Raw genomic sequence first — 27,922 nt, 5'->3', positions numbered from 1 at the left:
CGCTACAGAGGAAAGGAAAAGGGGCAGAAGGGGCTAAGCACAACAGTTTTTAGACTATCTGCAAATGTTAACTTAACTATTCAACAAATAGTTAATGAATAAAAAATATCTATAGGTGAATAAACATTTCGTATTGTTAACCTGACCTTTAAAAGTAGCTGTGTACTAAACTCCAAACAGGCAGTATTTTACCTGCAGTCACTGCATATGACATATCCTGTCCCAGTTGCTATTTAATAAAGCAGAAGAGGAAAGAGATATTGAGTCCTTAGCCTCAGTTTTAAACATAATTTAAGAAGAAAAATGTGAAAAAGTCTCATCCTCAAAAAAAAGAAAGAAAATGGAGTCAAAAAAAAAAAAAAAGGACAGAAAAAACAAATTCCTAGCTGCCCCTCTAAGAAAATACTTTAAAATTGGACTAAGAGAACAGAAAGTTCGTATGATAGCATCTAATTATCAGATGATTATATATAACCTAGAAAATCAAGATCCTAAGTACAGAAAATGTAAATTAGCAGGGGAATATTGCTCCTTTGAGAGATGGGGGTTGGGGGAAGGAAGAGGGAAACAATCATGCTGTCAAGCAGCTTCTCATCATCTCTCCATAACTCTATTTCCTTATATATCAAATCTAGGAAAATTGCTGCTTTGAAAAAGATACCATGAGACTGATGCTAAGTGAGATGAGCAGAACCAGGAGATCATTATACACTTCGACAACGATATTGTATGAGGATGTATTCTGATGGAAGTGGATTTCTCTGACAAAGAGACTTAACTGAGTTTCATTGGATAAATGATGGACAGAAACAGCTACACCCAAAGAAGGAATACTGGGAAATGAATGTGAACTATCTGATTTTTGATTTTCTTCCCAAGTTATTTTTACCTTCTGAATCCAATTCTCCCTGTGCAGTGGGAGAACTGTTCGGTTCTGCAAATATGTATTGTATCTAGGATATACTGCAACATATTTAACATATATAGGACTGCTTGCCATCTTGGGGGGGGGGGGAGGGAGGGAGGGGAAAAAACGAAACATAAGTGATTGCAAGGGATAATGTTGTGTAAAAATTATCCTGGCATGGATTCTGTCAATACAAAGTTATTATTAAATAAAATTAAATTTAAAAAAAAAAAAGAATATTGAAAAAACCTAAAAAAAAAAAGATACCATGAGAAATAAGAATTGAAAATGAGCCAAAGCAATCTGATGTCAAGAGAGGCTGAGTTCCACTACAACATCCCAAGCAAGCCCCTTAGGACATATGCAGACATGAGAACATGGCCTGGAGGGAAGTGGGTCCAGAATAAAACAAAAAGCTTAGCAGAAGAACATTTTTAGCTAGGATGGAGCAAGGAGAAAAATCAACCCAGCTTGGCACCAAGGGAATTTGTGGGATAAGTTGGATAGACAGGAACATCTCAGGGGCTTCATAAATACTTACCAATTGATAGGATGGGTAGATTCAGTCTCTGTAGGACCTAATAGAAAACCACTGAAGGTTTCTGAACAGGGAAGTGAATGAACACAGTGCTTAATTAAAGTGAGTCTTCAGAGGTCCAGATTGGAATGGGGGAGAAAAAGACTACAGGAAAACAAGGGGAAAATAGTTGGGAGATGAAATAGTTCCAATAATTCCTGCAAAAGATCAGCAAAGGCAAAATATCAAGACAAAATTGTATATAAAACTCAAAATTGATTGAGGTGAAAGAATCAAAGACACTGAGATATGAAGCCTAGACATTGAAAGATTGATGGTCCCACTGACAAAAGAAACCATAAGTGGGATCCAGGTTGGGAAGAGGAGAAAATGGAGGAAGAAAGTGGTTGTGAGTTCAGTTTTATATAAATATGTGAGTGGAAGATTCAAACAGCAGAAAGAAATAGGGAAATACAGCTCAAGTGGGAAAGAGATTATGGCAATGAAAAAAATCTGGGATCCAAGTTATGTCACACAGAAAAGATTCAGTTGAAGGAAAAGTGGTCAGAAATGTAACAAAATAAAATAAACCAATACCCTGTAATATCAAGAAAACCAAAGGAGGAACAAATTTCAGAAAGTACAAACATCAAAGAGAAGTCAAGGATAATGAGAAAAGACCATTAGATTTGGCAAAGAGAGGTTGCCAATAGTCCATAACCTGAAAATGATTTTTGACTATCCTGTTTCTGCCTCTTGCATGCCATATCATCTGCCAGATCTTGTCACAGAAAGATCATTTCTATCTCCTCATACACATTACCCACTACAATTAGCTTAATTCAGGCCCTTTCTCTTCTAACCTAGACAATTATAAAACTTTCCATTTGGTTTCCTGGCTCCAAGTGTGTTTCCTTTCCAATCCAATCCATTGGGTAGCTACCCAAGTAATCTTTCTTTTCCATAGTCATACCACACTGAACATGACTGATCTCAAAAGTTCAGTAGGATCCAGCCTGGTTGGTCCTTGGCCTTGGGCAGGATGCTTCAGCATCTTGGATATTGCCAGAAAAGTGTGACGGTATCAAGGAGAGAGGGCTGTCTGGAATCAGAAGGTCCATATTCAATCCTGGCTTGGCTCTGCTGCTGCAATCTGAATGATCTTGAGTAATTCATTTAACCTTGATGAGACTCAATTTTTTCTGTAAAATGAAGTTGGACCAATAGACTCTGAAGTCCCTGCCAGCTCTAATCAGTGCTATAATCATGTCATTCTTCTCAAAAACTTCAAAATCTTCTCACTGTCTATTGAATAAAGTATAAATTCCTGACCCTAATATTTAAGACTCAACCCAGAATGCCTACAATCTATCTGTCCAGCTTCATTTCATATCAATCTCACATATACTTTACTTTCCAGGCAAACTGAGCTTTTTCAGTCCTCATTCTTGTCCCATATCCATGGCTTTGCTTGCCCTATGAATTATGATTGGAACAGAACACCTGTCCACCTCCCCAAACTGTTCGAGGCTCAACTCAGAAACCTCTTCTTCCAGAAAACCTTCACTGGCCTACTCAAGTTAGCATACTCTCCTCCCCACCATCCTATTTTTCAGAGCATTTCCCCAAATACTCCTATTTCCATTTTCAAACACAAGCTGCCTCCCAGATCAATAATATGAAAAAATAGCCTATTCACATTTCAGATGTGGTCCAGAAAGCCTGCCTCATCTTCGTTACTCATTTTGGAACCAGCCTTTAGAGTGGGGTGTTTCCTTATCCTTAACCACCCAATTGCTCGTCCCCTACAGGGCTCCTGTGTGATACTTCAAAAGAGCCACCAGCACCACTGCCAATGTAGGTGTGCCCCACAATTGTCATGATGAATGGTAGTTGGCAGCACACCAGTTCATCTGCTTTTGAATGCCTGGAGTGTGTGGGCAGCACTGTCATTTCAAACAGATCTCGTCCTCATCCAGGATGGTGAAAAGGGCTCTTTCAGTGAGCTCTGGTATTCATGGTAACACCCCCCTCACACCTGCGCAATCAGGATACCTAGAGCTTATGCCGAAGTTCTGTCAAGTTCAGAGAAATATGTTCCACAATGCAGCTGTCTAAAGGTTCCAAGTTCCATGAGATACTGAAAGTGAAGTGTGTGGAGCCAAACAATCTGAAAGGAGAGGAAAGAACGGAGTGGGGCGAGACTCAAAGTGGGCAAGCTCACTGGCAGCTATGGCAATGACCCAAAAGTGAGGTGGATACAATGTCAGAAGAGAGGTGGATGGATGAGACACATATGAGCTGTGTTTCGAAAGGTAATAATAACAGGACTGGACATTTCATTAGTTACAGGGAACAGAGCTGATGGTAACCCCCAGGTTGTGAATGTAGGGGATTCACATGGCAGAAAAGTGGCAATCTTGATAGTAATGGGTAATTTGTCAAGAGGGGAGTGTTTGGGGGAAAGATGAGATCAATTTTGGATATATTAAGTTTAAGATATTAATGGGACATTATTGAGACAGATAAGCATTATAGGTATTGTTATATTCATTTTACAAATAAAACAACGGCAAATGGCAGGAAAGGTAAACTGACCACAGTCACCCCACTAGTAAGAGCTGCATAATCCAAACTAAGGCCTTTTGTTGTTCTGAATCCAGTATTCTCCCTACCATGCCATATCACCTCTCAAAGGACCCTCAGAGGCTATCTAACTCAATCTGTAACTCCACAGCACAAAATAACTTACTTCTGTATACTCTAATTAGGAAGTTTTTCCTGACATTGAACTGAAATCTGCCACAGATACTTTCACTCTTTCATTCTAGTTCTGCCTTCTGGGGCCAAACAACCTAAATCTAATCCTTCCTTCTACAACTTTAAATGCTTGGCAGCTACCACAGTCTTCCAATGATTTCTCTTTCCTATGCAAAACATCCCTAGCTCTATCAAATCAATTCTCATAGAACTCCATTTTAGATCCTTTGCTATTCTGATGGCCCATCTCTATAAACTCAAATAAATTGCCCAGAACCTATAACAGTTGGATGCAAGCTGATCTTTAAACTACATTAAGACTATCACCTCCTTCTCTCTGGATATTATATAGCATTGTATCTGTATTAACTGGTTCTCTGGGCTACTTAGATTCAATTTAGGATTGAAAAACTGCCAAAAAAACTCAAAGATCATCTAGTTCAATTCCCTCATTTATCCAGAGGGGAAAAAACTCCTAGATTTGGAGGCAGAAGACCTAGACTTGAATCCTCCTTCTGCTACTGCTACCTGTATGTCCATGAATCTCTCAGGGCCTCAGTTTCCTCATTTGTAACCTGAAGACGTTGGCTTGGATAACCTCTAAGATCCCCTTCAACTCTAAATTTTATGATCTAGGAGAAGTGACTTTCCAAAGATGACAATCAGTAGCAGAGTTTGAATGGCTACTCAGAGTCCCTGTCGACTCTCAGTTCTATGCTCATTCTCTATACTCCCACACTGAGTCAAAGCCTCCATAGCACCTCTGGCTGTAACAGAAGCACGGCACTCAGGGAGAGTCTTCCAACTCAGGGTCTGCCCAGATAGGAGATCTGACTAGCAACCTCCTGCAGAGAAGCAGTTGTGCCAATGGCTGAATCGGGCAGCAAGAACAAAAGCCCACTTATTCTCAGAACATGAAGATTTGAAGAGCACAATGAAGTCAGAAAAGTAAATGAAGCATCAGGTCTCTATCTTCAGGGTATTTCGTGGTGTGGACACTTTTCTCCTTTATTTACTCATGGCATAATCAATTCTACCAGCAAGGAATTCCACAGTCTTCCTATACACTAGCTATATGGTAACTACTCTAAACCTCAGAGCTCTTTCCTAAGCATTTTCTCTTCCTTTTGTTTCTGAGAACATGTTCAATATGACCTTGTCCAACAACTGCCACACAAAATGACATACACTGCTATGATAAAGCTAAAGGATGGAGGCTTCACAGTCTTGGTTTCTAGAAGATCTCTCACTATCTGTGCAGGACCATCCAATCCAGATCTCTCATATATTCCTGGGTCTTGGCCTTTCTCTTTCTCTTCCCACTGCACTGTTTATTCTCACAGTTTCCAACAACTGCAGCACATAGCTGGTTCAAATGGACAGCCTGCCATTCAATCACTTCCAGGACACAGTTTTACCTATCTCACAGAATAGTCAATCAACTAGCTTTTACTACATCTCTAATCTGCCCTGGGTATTTGAGAGGGTGGAAGGAATGCAAATGCACAAGTTAGCCAGTATCTGCTTTCAAGGAGCTTACACTCTACTTGGTAGATACATGTTCACAAGTAAGTAATGTTATTGCACAAATAAGACCATACTCTGGATTAGCATGCATTGTACAGAGATATTTTTTGCAACTGTGTACTAGGGAATTTAAGTTCCAAAGCACTAATGGAAACTCTGATTATTTTATATAATTCATAAATCCAGGGGGCATAGATGGAAGGGAGATGGGGCAAGCAGATTTTAGTAAAGAGGAGAGAGGTCTAAAAGATACACTAAGCATTCATACAGTTCTGGGAAAATAAGGAGGAAGAGAAGATCTGGAAGGAACACTGAAATTCTTTATTACATGATTTAGAAATGGCTAGGAAGGAAAGTAAGTCTAAAAGTGTTTTGGAGCTCAAAGTTCCTTCAAACTGTCCCTTCCCCCAACATATTGTATTTTATATTTTAAGGGTCCTTTTCATTTTGAAATTCTAGGACTCCCTCTGGTTCTGATTTTTATAATTATAGGTATATTTAAAGTACCAGGAATTCAAATAATTTCTTTAGCATATCTGATCCCAAATTTTGAAAATGAGTTGGAACGAATCAACATATATTATAAGTTTTCTTTAAATCACTTTATTCACACATGCTCAAAACTGATTATGACATTTAATGGAAACTATGGTAATGATAATCCAAAACACCAGATAGTATTAAAGTAATTTTTATCTGACTTTGGAATGCCTAACCTACTTCTCCCAAAGCATATTTCTACTTCCAATTATGCTTTGCTTAGAATTCTATTACTTGAATACAAAAGTCTACAAAAGAAAGACTTGTACAGTAGAGACCAATGTATTGCATTGCCAGGAGACCAAATGAGATTAAAAACAGGGGCAATGGCAATTTAATAAAGTAGAAAAACTACAGTTGACTATATTTTCTTTATATAAAACTAAGTTTAAAAGTCAGAAAAGAAGTACATCAAAATATTCTTAGTAGCACTTCTAGTAGCAAAAATAGTAGAAATTAAGTACCTAAAGTGCTAGAAATAAAGTACCTATAATTATAAAAATACTAGAAATAAACTTATCAGTTGGAAGAATGGGTAAGCAAATTTTAATACATGAATGTAACAATATTACAGCACTATAACGAACACTGAATATGAAAAATTTGGAGAAGCAGAAGACTTATCAAAAACTAATGCCAAGTAAGATAAACAGGAGCAGAAAAATAATATACACCAAAATTGCAAGGAAAGTGGACATGGACAGAGAAAGGGAAGGGAAAAGAAAGGGGAAAAAAAGGGAAAGGAAAGAGGAAAGAAAGGAAAAGCTATGCAATTACAATAATCAAGTTTGTTCCTGAAGAAATGAAAAATATACTTCTTTTCCTTCTTTGCAAAGATGGGGAAATAAGAGTGTGAAATATTGCATACACTGTCCAACAATTAATGTGTTGGTTAGTTTTGCTATATTGCTTTTTAAAAATTCTTTATTACAAAGAATGAGTGTCTCTGAGGAGGAGAGATATATTTGGGAAATAAACAAAAGATATCAATATTTTTTTTTAAGCAGGGAAGATTTTAAGAGACTATATACACACATCTATATCTGGAGAAAAATCTGACTTGTTAAAAGATAGAGTGAACAGATCATATAAAAGCAAAGATAGATCTAATTAAAAGAGATAAGGAAGAAAACTATATCTTACTAACAAGTACTATAGGTAATGAAACATATATGTACCAAGTGGTATAGCATGGAAATTCCTAAAGGAGAAGTTAAGAGAAATACAAAAAGAAACAGCAAAACTATCCTAGTCCCAACTCTCTCTCTCAGAACTAGATAAATCAAACCACAAAATAAATAAGAAAGAAGTTAAGAAGATAAACAAAATGTTAGAAAGGTTAGTTATTAAAGATCTTTGGAGAAAATTGAATAGAGACGGAAAGTTTACTTTTTTCTCAGCGATTCATGGAACTTACACAAAAATTGATAAGGTGTTAGGGAAATGGATGCAGGAAAACTGGGACACTAATGCATTGTTGGTGGAGTTGTGAACGAATCCAACCATTCTGGAGAGCAATCTGGAATTATGCCCAAAAAATTATCAAATTGTGCATACCCTTTGATCCAGCAGTGTTTCTATTGGGCTTATATCCCAAAGAAATACTAAAGAAGGGAAAGGGACCTGTATGTGCCAAAATGTTTGTAGCAGCCCTATTTGTAGTGGCTAGAAACTGGAAAATGAATGGATGCCCATCAATTGGAGAATGGCTGGGTAAATTGTGGTATATGAATGTTATGGAATATTATTGTTCTGTAAGAAATGACCAGCAGGATGAATACAGAGAGGCTTGGAGAGATTTACATGAACTGATGCTAAGTGAAATGAGCAGAACCAGGAGATCATTATACACTTCGACAACGATATTGTATGAGGACATATTTTGATGGAAGTGGATTTCTTTGACAAAGAGACCTAACTAAGTTTCAATTGATAAATGACGGACATAAGCAGCTACACCCAAAGAACGAACACTGGGAAACAAATGTGAACTATCTGCATTTTAGTTTTTCTTCCCGGGTTATTTATACCTTCTGAATCCAATTCTCCCTATGCAACAAGAGAACTGTTCAGTTCTGCAAACATATATTGTATCTAGGATATACTGCAACATATCCAACATATAAAGGACTGCTTGCCATCTAGGGGAGGGGGTGGAGGGAGGGAGGGGGAAAAAATTGGAAAAGAAACGAGTTCAAGGAATAATGTTGTCATTATAAAGTAATCATTAAATAAAAAAAAAATTAAAAAAAAAAAAAAAGAATACCAAACTTAAAAAAAAAAAAAAAAAGAAAATTGAATAGAGACGGAAAGTTTACTTTTTTCTCAGCGATTCATGGAACTTACACAAAAATTGATAAGGTGTTAGGGCATAAAAACTTTAAAATCAAATGCAGAAAGGCAGAAATAGTAAATGCATTTTTTTCAGATCATGATGCAATAACAATCACATGCAATATAAGACCAGGAGAAAATAGACCAAAAAGTAATTGGAAACTAAATAATTTCATCCTAAAGAATGAATAGGTGAAACAGCAAATCATAGATAATTAATAATTTCATCCAAGAAAATGAAAATAATCAGATAACATGCTAAAATTTGTGGGATGCAGTCAAAGCAGTAATAAGGGGAAATTTTACATCTCTAGATGCTTACTTGCATAAAATAGAGAAAGAGAAAATCAATGAATTGGGCTTGCAACTAATAAAGCTAAAAAAAAAATTAAAAACCCTTCAAATCAAATACCAAACTTGAAATTCTAAAAATAAAAGGAGAAATTAATAAAATTGAAAGTAAAAAAAGTGGAGTGAAATCAGAATCTACCAAAACAGAAGAAAACTTAGAACATGGGATGTGAGAACTGGAAGGGATCTTAGAACACAGAGAATGTTAGACTTGAGATAGGCCTTAGATCATAGCATGTTAGAACTAGGAAGGAAATCCCTAAAAGGATGTCTACATCAAATCTCTCACTTTACAAAAGATAAATTTAAAAGTCCAAAAAGAGAAAAATGACTTGCTTAAGGTCACCCAGTTAACTAGCAACACATATGTTTAAGTCATGTGAAGTCAGGTTAAAGTAGGGAAAGGGAACAAAGAAAAACCAGTTTAGAAATACAATTCAAAGAAAAGATAAATGAAAAAAGTAGCAATAGTTTTCTTTTTCCCAGGAAAAAGAGCAAAAAAAAAAAAAAAAAAGAAGGAAAAGTGAGCAAACCTTCTAGTCAAAGACAATTTCAACCATTAAGCTGTATCAATAAAATATAACACAAATAAAGAGCCATCCAACTGAAAAAAATCACCAAGATATTAAATTAGACAAAATTGTAGCATTACATTCATCTACACACACATACACACCAAAATGAGAGAATAAATTTCAAGCAGGCTACATGTAGTAAAATCCTAGCCTACTACCCTAAAGTTTATCCTATGAAATAAAAAGTCCCATAAAATGGCTCTTTCTAGTAGGCAGCAGACAGAGAATATTTGATCAGTGAACAATAAGTCGATTTCATTCAGAAAAGAGACCAAAAAAAAGACACCGAAGCTTCCAAAGCTTCATAGATATTTGTAATTTGGGGTCATTAGTCTAGAATATATGTGAACCATGAAACTACAAACTGGAAGTTGATTTATTCAGTAGTAGGCATCATTTCTAGATCCTTGAAAATATAGGAACTGTGTGTACTTCTCCAGCTTAAATACCAAGGCTGTAGGATTTGGTGAAGTCACTCAATAAGGGAATGAGAATAATCTGGCCACCCACACACCAGAACTTACCCTCCCAAATGAACATGAGCACCTTCAAAGTAGTTGCCTTGGAAGGCCACATATTTCTACTAAGGCTGTTTTCAGTCATAGCCTTCTGAGAACTGTAAATGGGCTTTACAATTGCCTGATAGAAGCAAACTTCACGACAAAGAAGAGTAATATAAAAAGTCCTGGGTCTATAATCAGAGAATCAGTCTCGGGTTAGAAAAAAACCTCAGAAGTCACTAAATCTAACCCAGGACTGAGCAAGAATCCTCATCATACATAGTATGTCCTAAAAATGGTTGTCTCACTTTGCTTGAAAACATCCAGGGAAGATCAATCATCCCCACCATGTCCTAAAAAACCCCATCCCATTCCTGGATTCCTCTCAAAAACTGTATTTTATTTGTTGGGAAGTTTCCTTATGACTTCCACTTATTACGCCCATTTGTCTTCTGAGGTAAAATAGGATCAAGTCTAAGCTCTTCTATGGGATAAACTATTCAAATATTTGAAACCTGCTATCAAGTCATTTTCTCTAGATTTTTTTTTTCAACAGATGTCCAGTTTCTTCAACTGTAGAGAGCCAGAAGAACACTTGAAACAAGGTATTAACTCAGAGGAATTGATGAGATGATGGTTCTTTAGCACACATATACTTAATACTTAGCATGGTGATTTAACAGTTCTCTAGTTCACACATATTCAGTATGCTGTAATGATGTAATTGTAATACGGTACATAAGAACTGGGGACAAGAAGTCAGACTGGCAGACTAGCAGACTGATAGAGGAGACTGGGTCCGACTATGACAGACACAGACTGTTTAAGAGACAATAAAGACTTTGAACTCTATTCTTGTCCATTCTCATGGTGTCTATCCTGCTGAAACCAAGGCCCTTCCGGAGGACCTCCAGAAAACTAGCTCAAACATTACATTCAACCATTTCTCATATGGCATGATCTGAAGGCTCTTAAAAATCTTGGCTATCCTCTTCAGGAACTTATCTGTTTATCAATTCCCTCCTCACAGGTGCCACCCAGAACTGAACACTATATTGCGGATGTAGTCTGACCATGACAGAACTAGGAGAATTATGACCTTCCTAGTACTCAAGATTAGGGTATTCTTAAGGCAGCCCAAAATTGTGTTAGCTTTCTTTAATGCCAGGCTACTCACTCATACTTGAATTGAGGGTCACTAAAATCTTCAGACTTTTTTGAGATCAACTACTTTCTAAATATGACTCCCTGCCTCCACTTTTTAATAGCTGTGAAGTCAATTTTTTTAAAAATTCAATTGTAAGGCTATATATTTATCCCTTTTATATTTTATCTTATTAATTTAATTCAATGTTCTATTTGTTGGGATAATTCTAGAACCTGACCCTGTCACTTAATATATTAGCAATCTCTCCTTCCCCATTTGATAAATTCTATAGCTCTACTAGGGCAGCTGCACATTGTCATAGTGCACAGAGTACTGGACTCAGAATCAAAAGGACACATTTTTGGGAGTTCAAATCTGGCCTCAGATACTTACTAGCTGTGTGACCTGGGCAAGTCACTTAACCCTGTTTACCTCATTTGCTCATCTGTAAAATGATCTGGAGAAGGAAATAGCAAACCACTCCAGTATCTTTGCCAAGAAAATCCCAATGGGATCACGAAGAGTCAGACAGGACTAAAAAATGAAAAACAATTAGTCCCAGAAGAAAATACCCCTCCCTGGCCACCACTCCTCCATATCTTTTGGTTTTCCTTTTTAGGAAGAATTGTCTTGCTTTTGATTGTATCCCCAGCACTCAGTATGAGTCCAGTATGCAGTAAGCATTTAATAAGTGCTTTTTTCTTTCATTAATTCATTTATACCTTTATCCAATTCATTGATTAAAAAATATTTAACAGCACAGATTGCCAGGTCATTCCACTAAAGTCTTTCTTCTAAACTGACAATGAATCACTGATGACTGATTTTGGGGTCTAACCAACTCAACCAATTCTAGTTCTACCTAATGGTACTTTCATCTAGCCCAAATCTCTCCATCTTCCCCACAAACGTGGAATAAAATTTTATCAAGAGCTTGCTCAAATCTAAGTAATCTGTATTACAGCATCCCCTTGATCCACACAGTTGATTAACTATGTTAAACAAGGAAAAAGCCTCACACGACCAGCACTGAGCAAAGTTACGCTGGCTCTCTATGAGCTCCATGTCCTTTTCAAAATGGTCACAATTAATATATTCCAGCATTTTTGCCAAGAATTGAAGTTAAATTGTCTGTTCTATAATTTTCAGACAGTATTTTCTTTCCTCTAGAAGAAAATTAGGACACTCACCTTTCCCTATTCCCATAGTGCCTTCCCAATTCTCTAGGAAGCCACTGACAGTGGCTAGTGATGACATTTACCAGTTAAGTACCTGAAATTATAATTCATCTGTGTCAGCTAACTTGAACTCAGCACAAAGAGCTGGATGTCCTAGTATTCTCTACTATCTAGTATCCATCAGTCATTATTGTTCTGTCTTTCTAATCCAATTCTCATAGAATCAGAGAGATTCATAGATAAAAAAGAACCTTAGAGGACATTAAGTCAAACCTCTAGTTCTAAAAATGAGGAAAATGAGATAACAGGAGGATAAGTGATTTGGCCACAGTCATCACAGCTATTAAGTGCCACAGGCAGAACTCAAATTCTGTTCTTCCTATCTAGTATTCTAACCATACTACCACTTTAGTTCATTTTCCTCAGCAGAGAAAACAGAAACAAAATAAGAGTCAAGTAGTTTTACCTTCTTGCTGTGGTCAAGTTATCATCTCATCGACCTGAAGCAGCAGTCCTATTCCTTTTTTGATTTTCCTTTTTTTCTCCGATGTGGCTTTTTTTTTTTTAATCTCTTTTTTGTTCTCATTAACTTTCTCAATCAACCTTAGTTTATTCTGAACTTTAGTACTCTACATATTATTATGTATGAAAAATTATGTCATCCACCCATATTCAGACTCTTTTCCATACTGTGGATATCTTTTTTTTTTTTAATTCAGTGGGTTATCCCAATATAATTCATAAAGCAATTTGTAGTAAAAATAATTAATTGAAATTACCTATGCATCTACAACAGTCTTTTAATCCTGTTTCTTCTCATTGGAATGGTTTCTCTTTGTCTTTATAGAATTTCATGCTTAAGACTTCCTAAAGTTTACTACCTTGTAGAATATTAGAATAGATTATGCTGCCTCTCCTTCCTGAGAACCATCTGAAACCTGACCTCCCAAAATCTAGGGTGTATGTCGGGCTTTTCCTTCCTTTTCTTATCACAAATTATAAAATGGAATGGTCCACTCCCAACAATCTGGTCTCCCTTGTTAGTGAGAATCAAATGCAGAAAATAATTTCCCCTTATTGTTTCCTCTATTTTTTTTGAGTATCATTTAACAGAGTCCAGAAATTATTAGCTGCTCTACATTTGACAAAAGAAAAGGGAACAGAGCATAGGAGGGAGGGGGAATGGGGAACAGAGAGACAAAGAGAAAGAAAAAGACAAAAAAACAAAGATAAACAAAGGGAGGCAATGAAAGACAGAGAATGAGACAGAGGTAGAAAGATTCAGACAAACAGTTCAGAAAGAGAAAGAGAAAGAAGATTCAGCAAATATTTCAATAACTGAAGTACCCCATCACTATTTTATCATTCTTCTATACAGGCTTATGATTTGTTTTTCACACTTCACCTATTTATTCTTCATCAGAAGTATCATCTGATCCACTCTGACAACAGTATTACTTCTGTAATAGGCCTCTTTGAGGTTCACAAAACACTTTCCTGACAACAACCCTGTGATATTTGTATTATCACTATTCTGTTTACAGATGTAAACTGAGGCTCAGAAAAGCCACATCATCTGCTCCATCACATGTGTCAAGAGTCCAGATTCAGACCAGGTCTCCTGACTCCTGGCTCATTCCACTACACTTTCCTGTCTGGTGCAATGGTTTCAGAACAATTACAACTGCATATGTTTTGCAATTTGTCAAGTCTTATTTCCCAAGCTCAACAGTCGAGTATTTCTCACATGGTAAACATGGCAGGTTCCTAGAAATTGACACACACTAGTATCTTGACTAAAAGTGTAAAACTTAGGGGATAGGCTCTCTGAGCTATATAAAGAGAGGTAAAGAGCCAAAGTTCTTTAAAGAAAAAACCCCATATATTATCTCTTAAGAGTTTTAGCAGGAAAGAAGAATCTCTAGAATATCCAAAGACTTCTCAGCCTAGGGGTCATTCAGGTAATGACCCACCAAAAAATCCCAATTATATTAGAAAAAAAAGTGAGCATTACATAGAAGGAACTAAACTCCTTGTCACCCTAAATATGCTCTTCAAGAAAACAGTGTTGTTGTTGTTGTTTTTCTTATCAGTATGCTCTTACCCAATCTAAATTGTGAATTATCTCTTAATCTAAAAAAGACTTGGGAATTCTAAAGAATATCAAAGTAAGATCTTTTTTTTTTCCTATTCCTGGCACTCAGAAGATCTATAGGGAATCATTTATTATTATATACCTAAATTTGTGTCATCACCTCAAATTTTTAAAAAAATCTTAATTACTTTTTTAGGTACCAAGAATTTTCCTAGGGACATGATTTCTGGGATATATGTATATATATATAACATCTAGAAGAATGGATTATCTGGATTTTTTTGTACTATAATTTGTATTAGATCAAGACACATCACTGAATTCATTTTTCAAAAGAAAATTTTGCTTTGATTTTTGAGGGAAAAAACTATTATATAGAACTTTAAGGAAAAAAGGGAGAGAGGGTCATTGATATCTAGGAATTTGAAATCTTGTATTATAATTCCCAAAATTCATTCTATGGAAGGCAGGCATACTCTATAACCTCACTCTAGCTATTTCACAAGGACTACTTGGTATAAACAAATCTAGATAAATAATAATTTACAATGGAAACCAAGCAGATGTCTATCAATTGGGGAATGACTGAAAATACAGAATATACTGGAATACTCTTGTGCTGTTAAAAAAAAAAAAATGAAAAGAAAAAACTGGGAAGACTTATTTGTATGAATTAAGAGTGAAAAGAGAAGAACCAGAAAATTTTATTCAACAACACAGTAAAGACAAATAATTTTGATTAAACAATGACTGACCATGATTCCAAAGGACTGATAATGATGAATATTATCTATAAGACTCAAAGTGCAGAAAGAGAAATGTGTTTTTTAGACATGCCTAATGTGTTTACTTTGCTTGACTACACATATTTGTTACAAGAGTTTTGTTTTTCTTTTTTTTTTCTCTCCCAGTATGCCAGCCTCCTTCTCTCATCTGATACTGCTATCCTTATGGTATAAGACTCTATCACCTTATACCTGGATTACTGCAATAGTCTGAAGATGTGGGACTGCTTAAATTTTTCCCCATACCAACCCATCCTCCATTTAGTGATTTTTCTAAAGCACAAGTCCAACCAAACCACATACCACAACTCCTCTCCCTGTACCCCACCCCCAATATAACACTAATGGCTCCATAACACCTGAATTATGTAGACATTCACCCCTCTCTTTCCTTTCTTTTTACATTTTACACCCCTCTAGATACTCTGATTTAATGACAACAGCTTCATTGCTGTTCCACTCCATCTTTAAGCTCTGGGCAATTTCTCTGGCTTTCTTCCATGCATGGAATGCTCTCTCCTCTCTGCCTACTGGCTTCCCTAGCTTCCTTTAAGTACTAATTAAAATCCTGTCTTCTCCAGGAAGCCTTTCCCAACCTCTTAATTCTAGTGCCCACCCTTTGTTAATTGGTTTCTATTTATTCAGTACACAGCTTGTTTGTACATATTTGTTCATGTTTATTTGCTTATTATCTTCCCCTATCAGGACTTCCTTGAGGGTAGAGACTATCTTCTAGACTTCTGTGTTTTGAGTATGGCCAATGTTTAGCACTGAGCTTGGTATTTAGTAGGCCTTTAATAAGTTTATTGACAGAATGACAATAGAAGAGAAAGTGAGAAGGAAGGAAAGGAGATTAGTAATTGGAAAATATTAGATTAAAAAATATCATACATTTGAAAACCTCTTATATCACTTTTCTCAGTCTACAAGAACTATCAGTTTCAGAATTGAAAAGTGTCTCGGAGATCATCTTGTCCAAAATCTTTATTTAGCAGATAAGAAAAACTGAGTCCCAGAGAGACAACACTGTGTACCCCATGTCGCACAGGCAGTAACAGAGCTGAAATTTGAACCTACATCCTCTGACTCTCACCTCAGTGTTATTTTCCATTTCATTTTACCACCTGCCTTCTCAATATGCCTTCACATGGCTTATAAGCAAAGTATTCAATGAGAATGACAATATTGAATTGGAACCAAGTGGCAAGAAAATATGGCTGAGTATGAGTATAGAAATGCCAATAGAGCAATGTTGGAGTCACATGTATGCACATTCTGACAGAATATCTGCAAAGCATATTCTAGCCAAATATTTTCTAGTGTGGACATAAGGGTAAGGGCAAACTTAGCAGAAGATATTCCATTTATATTGTATATATCTTGTTTGTATATTGTTAAAATCATGTTTCCCTCATTATAATGTGAGCTTTTTGAGGGCCGGGATCTTTCCTTGTATCTCAATTCTTTAGCATACAGTAATAGCTTAATAAATGTTTGTCAATGAACTGATTCTCTAGCACCAAGCACCATACAAAAAAATAAAAAATACAATGTAAGATCAAATGCTACCCTCTCAATGAGGGATAGGAGACAAAAGGAGGGAAAGAATTTGGAACTCAAAAATTTTTGAAACTAAAATTAAAAATTGTACATGTAAATGGGCAAAAAAATATAGAAAACTTTAAAAATAAATAAAATCATCTTTTATTCTGAATTTACTAAACACCAAATAAAAAGAAACTTCCTAATATACATTAGAACATAAAAGAAGACTGTATATAAAACAGTGGATTTCTAGTCTGTATAGCTTGCTTTTCTTTTTAATGAAATGATATATTCCACCTATAACATTCAACAAAAGTCAAGTGCTAAATTATTTTATCAGTAATAAATGAACAGGAATTCAAAAGAATGTGATCAATAAAGGCTAAAATAGTCAGAAAAGATTTCTGGAAGGTCAGACAAAGAGGCAGGCTGGGGCCTCATGGAAAGAGCACTGAAATTGGGTTCAGAACACTTAGGTTTAAATTCTGATTCTTCCACTTACTGAAGATGTGATTCTTGGACCATCACAACTTGAGGTGATAGGGTGAGGATTGGCGAGGAGAGGTATCATAGTTTCTTCACCAGTAAAATGAGGCTAAAACAAAATATCTCTAAGTTCTTCTTCCAGCTCTATATCTCATGAGCTACCTGCCTTCCTAAAGCCATTGGATGCTGGAAAGTGTCCAATGTCTCACATGACCCTCCTTCACTCATTCTCTCTACCTTGCAGCATTGCTATAGTAGTTCTCTCTAGCCTAGACTTATCAGATATGGGCCCAAAGGGCCTACAACTCTCCCCAGTACTACCAGAATCAGATTAAAATGTAATTGGGAAATAGTTAACAAAATTGATTTTTAAATTAGTAAAATGTAACTAATATCGCATTTTAACCCTAAGTCAATCTATAGCCAGCAGGAATTCTTTCATTTGAATAATTGGGCGCAGTTTCTATTGAGTTTGACTCCACTGCTCTACCTTCTCATGCCTAAAGTCAATCACCAGGCCTACAATTCTAGTAGTACTTAATTATCTCTACCTTTTAAAATCTTTCTTTAAAGTCCAGGTCAAGTGCAATGAAGGATTTTTCCTAGATGAAGGTCATAGATTCCTCACTAAATTTTTCTAGAATACTTTGGATCCCATCTCCCCTATCACGTTCTATCTTTTATTATAGCTGTGTATATTATGTATTCCTTACTCCATTCCCCAAAATTTATGCTCCTTGAGGGCAGAACTGTAACTCTTTAATCTTTGCATCCTTAGGGCCTACCACAGTGCTTTCTATGTGCAAGAAGCATAGTAAACATTTATTTAAAAAAGAAAAGGAGTTGGAACTTGAAGAAGGAGTAGGATTAAACAGGCAGAGAGGAGAAAAAAGATAGGGAGAACATCATGAACAAAAACACACAGGTGGATAAGAGAAAATCAACCTAAGACTGGCATGTGTATAGAAACATTTGCTATTCAAAGAAATCAATTCAGAAGCAATTAAGAGGAGGGAGAGAAAAAAAAAAGAGGGAAAGAGGAAAAGAGGGAAAAAGACAGAGATAAGAGACAGAAAGAGACAGAGAGAATGTGTTTGAGGGAAGGAAGAGTAAAGGGAGAAAATGAGTATAGAAAGACAGGAAGTTATTTAATAAAAGCAGCAGGAGGAAATAAAACAACACTCCAAAGCCCTGAAGGATTAAGTTGCAATAGAGCAAGGGAATGGACAGAAACCCTGTGGGGCTTAGAAACAACCCACACAAAAACTCTATAGATTTAAAAATAGATCATAAACCATCTCCAAACAAAACAAACTTAAAGGGCTTTTGAAGAACATTAGTAGAAATTTCATCATTCCAAATTGTTCTCTATAGGCTAATGGAGGGAAGTGGAAACCCTCTCTTCTGAACATTAAGGACACGGTCTCTGCACAATAAATAGCCCCACTTGGCAGGCCTTGAAAGTTTGGTTGACCCCAATTTCACTTGTATCCTAAAGAGAGCATTGAGGAAATCCTGTTATTTTGCTCCAGAAGGATCTGATAGCTTCAATGGCTAATCTAGTGTCACCACTCAAGGTTCACATTAAAAAGAAGCCTAAACATGACCCTCAAATACATATTGCTTTCCAGTAAGTCTCTCACTCTTGCAGCAAAAGGAAAAAAGCAGTACTTGGGTCTGACACCAAAACACTTAATTCTTACCGATTCTCACGGCCAAAAAAGATCAAAAGAGTAGGGAAAGTGTAGGAGTTGTATCAGGAAACCTGAGTTTAACTCCAGCCTCTGATATCGACCAGTTAGGTGACAAGGACTTCCAGGTCAGGGTCTCTTAGAGCTTCCGTTCCCCCTCTATAAAACAGGATATCACATACTACCTTCCTTAAAGAATTATTCTAAGGTCAGCACTTCAAAAACCTAAAAGCACTGTGTGTGTGTGTGTGTGTGTGTGTGTGTGTGTGTGTGTAAAATGGTAGCATTTATTCTCAACAACACTGGAGACCCTCCTTCACTAGGAAACCCCCCTGCCCCAGAGAAGGGTCTCCCCTAACAGATTCAGAAGACACTTTTACAGTTAGTCTGAATTCTCTTTTTTCTTTTTATAATTAGTTAGGTAAACATATTTAAGACTACCTCATAATCCCTATGAACCATTTTCCATTTCACACATGAAATCTGCTGGCCTAATTCAGAAGGGAAATTTTTTTTCTCATAGGCCTTTGATTGTAGTTATATGGTTCGCATTTACATAGACATTAAGCTTTGCTAAGCACATTACAATTATTATCTCATTTTATCCTCATAACAACTCTGGGAGGTAATCGTTATTATTATTCCCATTTTACAGATGAGGAAACTAAGGCAGACAGAGTTAAATGACTTAAGAGGGACACACATCTAAGTGCCTCAGCCTGAATCGGAATTCAGGTCTTCTTGATTTCAGGCCCAGCACTCCATCTACAACACCAACTAGCTGCTTCTCTATAGAGAAAAAGAGAAATCCCCAATCCCCCCAAAAATATACCCAAGGAGTGAAAAAGTACATCTCTCTAAGGAACCAGAGAGAATACATTGAAGATAAAGATATACTGAAAAATCCTGGGATTTGTTCAAATCTGATCTCAGCCAAGTCCTCTCTATAGTTCAGTTTCTTCGGCTATAAAATGGGCATAAACATATCTGAACTACCTATCCCTTACAGGATTGGTGTGAGGCTTAAACAAAATAATGGCTGCAAAGCACAAAACATTTTATAGACTGGAAAGTGCTACGGAAACATCAACTATCATTCCTCAGATGATTCCATAATTCATCAACATTAGTATTTCTCTCAACAGTGCTAAGTATCAACCATTTATGTCTATTAGTTCTATAACTCTTGCCACAAGCTTGCTATGGGAGGTCTATCCAATGTGCTAGATTTCTTCTCAATTGCTCCTGATACCCAAGCACTGGAGCACAAGGATTATCCACTGGTTACCACTCACTCTTGACACAACCAATTTTTGTTCATCCATATAATTCTTTAATGATGCCTTTTTCTCAAGAGAGCCACACACAGCACAGATGCCTACTGAAGGAGGAACTTGCCAGACATAGTGAGGTCCTCCAGGTGATCCTGTTTATAGATGACAACAGTACAGGCTTCATCAAGCCCTGGAACATTTCAGAGCCTCCTGGATGAGAAACATTATCACTCAAGAGTTGGGTCTAGAAAACCCAAATCAATGAAGAATATCTATTTCAGCTCACATGTAGTTAGACAGACAACCTACCATGCTTGTTCATCAGCATATATGTATACATCTATAGCAAGAACTAAAAAGAGGTGATGAGATGAACACATTGGACATAAATTTGAACAGAATGAGGAGATTAGGCTGGATTGACTTTGGAAAACTCAAATTTTCTTTTAATGACCCAAACCTCCTGAAACAAAGACTCAACTTTTTTAATGTCTATTGATAAGGTACCATACTATAGATTATAGAACACCAGTCTCCAAAGAACTGAAAATTAATATTCCCCATAAAAAGATGTATAATGAATGTTGAATATAAGCAAACCGTGACACATTAGAGAAATTATTTTACTAATATTTATGTATGATTTGTAATGCACTAATAGAGATAACAGAGCCAGTAGCAATATAGCACAGCAAATGGACAACTTCCTCAGACCAAGAAGTCTTGGATTTAAGTCACAATTCTAATACATTATTCAATGCTCTTCCAAATAACTTACAAAGAAGGTGCCAAACTGCATTGGTAGAAGTGGTTCCTCTTCTGGCAGTTCCCTAGACCAGTGAAATTACAGGTCCCATTTCTATCTCCATAAGAGCCAACAAAGTCATTAGAACAGACTTGAGAGCTCAAAAGGTAACAACATATAAGAGCTAGAAGTAACCTTAGAGATTATCTCTATCAAATCATTCTTTTCTCAGATGAGAAAACTTAAGTGTAGAGTGCCTTGCCCAAGGTCATACAAATTAGTGTCAGGGCCAAAACGACTCCTGCTTCTCAATATAGTAGTGTTCTTCCCTCTCGAACTGCACCCCAACTCAAACACACATCTTCTTTGGTTTCCTTAACCATCTTTGGCCTGTTTTTGTCCCCATTCAGTTGGTTGCTAACCCCAGAGAGGTAATCTGTCAAGATTTTTTTTTTAAGAATAAAAAGTACCCAACCCATATACAAAGCCCCACCCTTCTCCATTTCCTCCTATCTCTGTGAGCTGCAGGCCAAAGAAAACTTAAGTTCAAAAATTCTTACAGATTTCATAAGCTTAGTAAGGAGCAATTTTTTCCTAATCCTCAATTCCTCTTCATTCCATTTCTCTCTTCTTGCCACAAATATTTAAAAATCAGCCTACATTAGGAGTTAATGGCCTGTCAGTTCTCAATTTAAAGAGAAAGGTGTTTTCAAGTTCAGCAAGTGTTGAAAAAGAAAATGTCTTCATCCAACAAGCTAAGGAAAGGAAACAATTTTCACTTAAACAGTCACAATATTCAACTCTTACATAGGGACCAACTTGCCTGCCAAGTTAAGGCTGAGGAAAAAAAAAAAAAAAAACAACAACAAAGCACACATATATGGAAAAATTATTAATTCCTATACAACGAAGAAGCACCAGCACAAAAAGTTCAAAACTAAACTGTCTTAGTAGCAGTTTCTCCAAAATTAAATCTCTTTGCCCCTTGTTTTCTGATTACTGGTTTGCAAGGGAACAAATATTCCAAACCACACTAAATCTGAATAAACTTCTATCATCCCCAGTAGACCTAGCTCTGCCAGAATGAAAGTATAAGCTACTCCATCTTAACCAAGCTCTACTTTCCAGAAATCTTTCCCCTGTACTCCCCATCCCAGAATCTCAGAGACACAAGGAACGTTGGTGGACATCTAAATTCAATCATATCTTAGTGGAAATCTACACTATGGCACAGCCAAAGCACTCAGTCAATCTCTGTTTGAAAAGTTCTATTGCAGAGGCAGCTCCATTTCAGTTGTTTCTATAACTGTTAAAAATTTTATCTTCATTTTTGCAAGGTTCAATGTTGAAAAATTACCCATGCATATGTTTTGTCAATAAAAAGCTTTAATTAAAAAAAAAAACTTTATCTTCATATCGAGTCTCATTCTGTCTCTCCTCAATATTGATTTAGCTGTTAATCTGAGACCAAGTCCTCTTCCATAGGACAGCCCTTCAGAGAAAACAGCAATCATATTTCCCACCACTGTCTTCTCTTCCCCAAGCTCAATGTCTCAAGTTCACTATCCTGGTCATCCTCTAGTTTATCAATGTGTCCAGTAAACTATGGGGCCTAGATAAGAATGCAGTGCTCCAGATACGTAACCAAGGGAGAGGGCCAAGCCATCATCAGTCCCTGTGTTCAGGACACCACTGAACAATGCAGACAAGGATGATGGCAGTGCTATTGGCTGTCACTGCACACTGCTGTCTTGTTATCAAGGCCACTTGTAATCCACTGGAACCCCTACATCTTTTTCAAACAAACTCCTGACTAGCCATATCTTCCATTATTTTGTATCTGTAAAATTCATGGTTTGGAGCATCGTCTAAGATTGTGTATCTTATCCCTATTAACTTTTACACTATTATATTTGGCCTAAAGGTCTATCCTGCCAAGATCTTAATTGACCTTGCAAGAGTTAGCAGTCTTAGCTCCACCATGGCTGCCAAGAGACATAAAGAGTTTCACTTGGCATAAAAAAAGACCTGAATTCAAATCCTGTCTTAGACACTTACTAGCTGGGTGACTCTGGGCAAGTCCCTTAAACTAAGTCTGCTTCATTTCCTTATAGAACTTTCCTCCCAGGGTTGTTGAGACAATTAAGTGAGATTATATTTGTAAAGCACTTAGTACAGCACCTGTTTCCTTCCTTTCCTTGTCTATGTCCCAGCTTTGTATCTATTGCCAATTCAATTACAAACATCCATCTATGCTTTTTTATTCAAGCTTCTGATTAAACAACATAGGGAAAAACACAGATAGATGCTGGGGCATTTACAAGAGGGAGCCAGAGAACTCTTTGTAAGCTAACATAGACACCTACTAGTGGCTATCCTTTAGATTCAGCTATTCCACTGCTGCCAAATCCACCTAAGTGTATTGTTGTCTAGCCTACAATCTTTCTATCATATTCACTTATCATGATCACCCAGCAAGTGGGACAGAAATCAATGGGTAAATACCCACTCTTCCTTCTTCTGGTTAAATTATAAACATTTGATAAAGGTGAATCCTAAGCATTCAGCTATAACTTATTTTCTTTTCCTCGGAAAGTTTTGATCAGTTTCTTTTACTTCCCAATAGAAAATTTGACAAAAAGATCATTGGCTGAATGCTGGATTAGCTTTGACCATCTATCCATTTCCAAGGCAATTCTAAATTTGTACATAATCTTTTTGAAGTGTCCCTTCACCTCTAGCATGCTCTTATTGAAATTGGAAGGAGAAATGCATAGACATACTCATTGTAACTCTGATGCCAAACATTTGGCAATGATGGCACTGACATTGTAAATGAACTCCACTAGCATACTGGCAAAACCCTGCTATAACCTCCGTGCCCTTGCAAACAGGATGGTCCGAACTAGACTAGAGCCCTGGCACCACTAACCCCTAAGTGTCCACCTGTTTGCTCTCCCCTTTATAGCTCTGTTTCTTGGGAACTGTTCCCCATAATGATAAATTCAAATATTAGATAAGCCTGTAGAAAATCCCAAATTAAAATAAATATTGCCACTCAAAAGTTCCTCATGCCAGTCTTTTTTCTTAATTTCACAGAAGTGAAACACCTTAGCAAAAGAAAAATATGCTAATATGAAATGATGGATTATGAAAATGGGGAAGATCCTTAGAAACCATCCAGTCTGGGGCTCACATTTTAAAGATGGGTAATATGAGGCCTGGAGAGAGAAAGTTACTTGTTTACAATCTTACAAGTGGAAAGTAGCAAAGTTTCCACCCTAAGTTTTCCAATTCCCCCCAAAAAATGTGTTTTATTATTATACCCCACTGGGTGTATTGGGGCAGTTGGGAAACACAGTAGGTAAAGTGCCAGATCTGGAATCAAAAAGATTTATCTTCCTGACTTTAAATCTGATCTCACTTACTTACTAATTGGTGACTCAGGGCAAGTCATTTAACCCTTTATCCCTCAATTTCCTCATCTATAAAATGAGCTGGAGAAGGCAATGACAAACCATTCTAGTATCTTTGCCAAGAAAACCCCAAATAGAATCAAAAGAATCAGACACAACTGATTCTACAAGGTCTAAAGTTTTGTGAAGCTACCAACTCTTTTAAAATCCACCTCCTGACAAGACTTTGCTCAAATGTTTATCATGAGAGATTCCTAAGATTTTTTGTTGGAAAAAAAAAAGCCAATTATCCTGACTGGTGGCTGTCTTAGTCACTAACGACATTTAGGCCTAGATTCAGCCATGATTAGGCTTGGAATCAAGAACTGGATACAAATCTAGCCCTAGATACTTACTAGCCCTAGACATTTAACTGTGTCTGTCTCAGTTTTTTCAACTATAAATGAGGATAATAACTGAAATCTACCTCCCAGGGCTGTTGTGAAAATCAAATGAGATATTATTTGTAGAGCACTTAATGCCTGGCACATAGTAGATGGTATATATTCCCTTCCCTTCATCCTACTAACACCATACTTTTCAAGCCAAAATATCCCTCCCTGGCCACTACCTTTCTATATGTGTTGTCTCCCTTGTTTAGAATGGAAGATTCAATTATTGTTCAGTAAGAAATGACCAACAGGACTATTTCGGAAAGGCCTGAAGAGACTTACACGAACTGATGTTAAGTAAAACCAGCAGGGCCAGGAGATCCTTATATACTTCAACAACAATACTATATGATGATCAATTCTGATGGATGTGGTCATTTTCAGCAATGAGATGAAACAAATCAGTTCCAATGGAGCAGTAATGAACTGAATCAGCTACACCCAGCGAAAGAACTCTGGGAGATGACTAAGAACCATTACATTGAATTCCCAATCCCTATATTTTCGCCTGCCTACATTTTGCATTTCCTTCACAGGCTAATTGTACAATATTTCAGAGTCGATTCTTTTTGTATAGCAAAATAATGGTTTGGTAATGTATACTTATTGTGTATCTAATTTATACTTTAATATATTTAACATCTACTGGTCATCCTGCCATCTAAGGGAGGGGGTGGGGGGAAGGAGTGGAAAAATTGGAACAAAAGGTTTGGCAATTGTCAATGCTGTAAAATTACCCATACATATAATTTATAAATAAAAAGCTATATATATGTATATATATATATATATATATATATATATAAAAGGAAGATTCAAGCTTTTATGACTGATGTGGCAAATAATGAAGACTTAATAAATTTATTTTCAATTCATTCCTTCAGGAGATATGTCTAACTTCCCCTTAGGCTCAAGACTCTTTATATTTACTTCTTTACAAATTTTTCACTTATCTGTAAATGTGTAATTTCCATTCAACAAAATCTAACCTCTTTGGAAGTAGGAACTATCTTTGTAATGCTAGTTTTTATTAACATAGTATCTGGCACTTAATAAATGCCTAAATAAATGAAACATTAGGGTAGGAAGAGCACATCAAAGATAAGCAAGGGACTATGGCAGACAGAGGTTCTCTGGAATCAACCAGGTTATTGGGTTTCTCGCCGTGTCTCATCTATAGCCCTGATTCATTTTTAGTTGTATCCAGCTTTTCATGACCCGATTTAGGGCTTTCTTGGCAAAGATACTAGAGTGTCATTTTTTTATCCAGTTCATTTTACAGATGAGGAAACTGAGGCAAAGAGGTTGAAGTGTCTGGAGGTTGGATTTAAACTCAAGAAGATGAGTTTTCTTGACTGTCCACTATGCCACCTGGTTGTCCACAGCATTGATACTTTGTCAAAATAGCCTACCATCTCTTAAGAAGTCAATATACTGAAGCTGTCTCAACAATGAACAAACCCACAAGAGTATTGTAACCACTATGCTAGGACAACCCAAGTGATAGCCTGAATTTCATTATGTACAGGTGATTTTTTGCAACCTTTAGGAGGGACCTTTCCATGTTATTGTACCAAGTCAACTAACATCCTGGCCTCATCTGACCCTGCACACTCTTTACTGAAATGTTACTCCCATTTTCATTTGCCTGCACTCACCTCCTTCTTTAATTTCTCCTGACATTTTGTACATCAAATTAGGGAGTTTCATAAGAAGGAAGAGAGCACAGCACATCGCCTTGGCAACAGAGGTCAAAAGAACTAACAAATGGTAAACATCAGAAAAGGAGGGTGCGCAGGCTACAAAACAACTGGTGCCAGAAATTCTCAAAGGTCATGCGTATGGTGAAGTTTCAAGCCACCCCCAAAGCCTGGACACCCTTTCTACTTACTGTGAAGAGACAAAGGAAAAAAAATACACCCAGAACACAGATGATGAAGAAAGAAACAAAAACACAAAAATATATATGGAGGGAAGGAGAAAAGGAGAAGGAAAGAGAAGTGAAAAAGAGAGAAGAATCGGAAGAGGAGGAAGAAGAGGAGGAAGAAGAAGATGAAGATGAAGATAACGAAGAAGAGGAGGAAGAAGAAGAATCAGAAGAAGAATCAGAAGAAGAAGAAGAAGAGGAAGAAGATAGATAGAAAAATAAGCGGAGAAGTGATTCTTTTAAATTTTACCAATCACCTCAAAAAGGTTATAAAAGGTAGTGATTTCTATCAGCCTGTTTTTTCATACTACAAGGATCTAATTCACTTGAGACTGGAACTTCCCTTCCCTTCATCTGAGTTTCTATCTGATTCTCATTACAGCTGAGTGTTTCACGGTGCTCTGTGTTCCTGAATATCAAGGTGCCATAAGACAAACATTTCAAAAGCAAAATCATGAACTTCAGAAGCCAAGCAGGTACTAATCTATTTGTTTTAGAAAGGAGCAAATTTTACCTCACCAAAAGATTATTAATCAATTCCCACAACTTCCAACTTATCTACCTGATCCCAGGAAGTGAGTGGTGACCCAGGCTTACCCATCTTAACATGGGCTAATGGATTTTCAATATCATTTTCTGAGATGCTACAAAATACTTAAAGAAAGAAAATGTAGGAAGTTTCTCAAAACCTTGAATAGGGGACTATCTCCACAGAAGAAATAAAAATAAGGATTTCAGCATCTGAAGTCTTCAAAAAAGAAATCTTTACTAGACTCAAAAGAAAGCACTAAGGTCAATGTAGAGAACTTGGGAAAGACTGAAAATATGTAAAACTGAAGTGTTATCTCCAATGAAACTTCCTGAGGTTACCGAAGAGACAAGATTTCAAAAGTCATTTTGAATTTAGAGAAGACTCAAATGTGTAGCAACCTATAACGAATCTCCTCAAGACCAAAGTTTTACTTTGAGCAATCAATCCCTTAGCACATCATTACCATTGGTGAAGGTATGGAGGAACAAAAAAAAAAAGAAAAGAAAAGAAAAAAGAAGTTTGCGTAAAATCTATCTTGCAACCCTCCCATTGCCTGGATGGGCAGAAGCAAAGCAAAACAAATCCACAGGAAAACCACCCCAAACGGTAGACAGCACCAATAGACTCCCAGGTCTCTTTGCTCCACTTAGTTTCAGAGG

General features: G+C 36.7%; 1 protein-coding gene and 1 long non-coding RNA gene across 3 annotated transcripts in view; one reads left to right on the top strand and one right to left on the bottom strand.

Annotated features, from left to right (window-relative positions):
- GNG7 (G protein subunit gamma 7) overlaps positions 1–27,922 on the bottom strand; it is a 379,705-nt gene that overhangs the window by 349,355 nt on the left and 2,428 nt on the right. The window lies entirely within an intron of this gene.
- Positions 3,561–26,863, top strand: LOC127545136 (uncharacterized). Of its 2 annotated transcripts, none has more exons than XR_007949600.1 (2): positions 3,561–3,739; positions 26,505–26,863. It is a non-coding gene; the product is annotated as an uncharacterized LOC127545136 (long non-coding RNA). The 2 variants fall into 2 exon arrangements; XR_007949601.1 differs by having other exon boundaries at positions 26,075–26,863.

The sequence above is a fragment of the Antechinus flavipes genome, chromosome 1 (assembly GCF_016432865.1).
Source record: "Antechinus flavipes isolate AdamAnt ecotype Samford, QLD, Australia chromosome 1, AdamAnt_v2, whole genome shotgun sequence".
Taxonomy (NCBI): Eukaryota; Metazoa; Chordata; class Mammalia; order Dasyuromorphia; family Dasyuridae; genus Antechinus; species Antechinus flavipes.
This window is presented reverse-complemented; position numbering and strand designations above follow the sequence as displayed.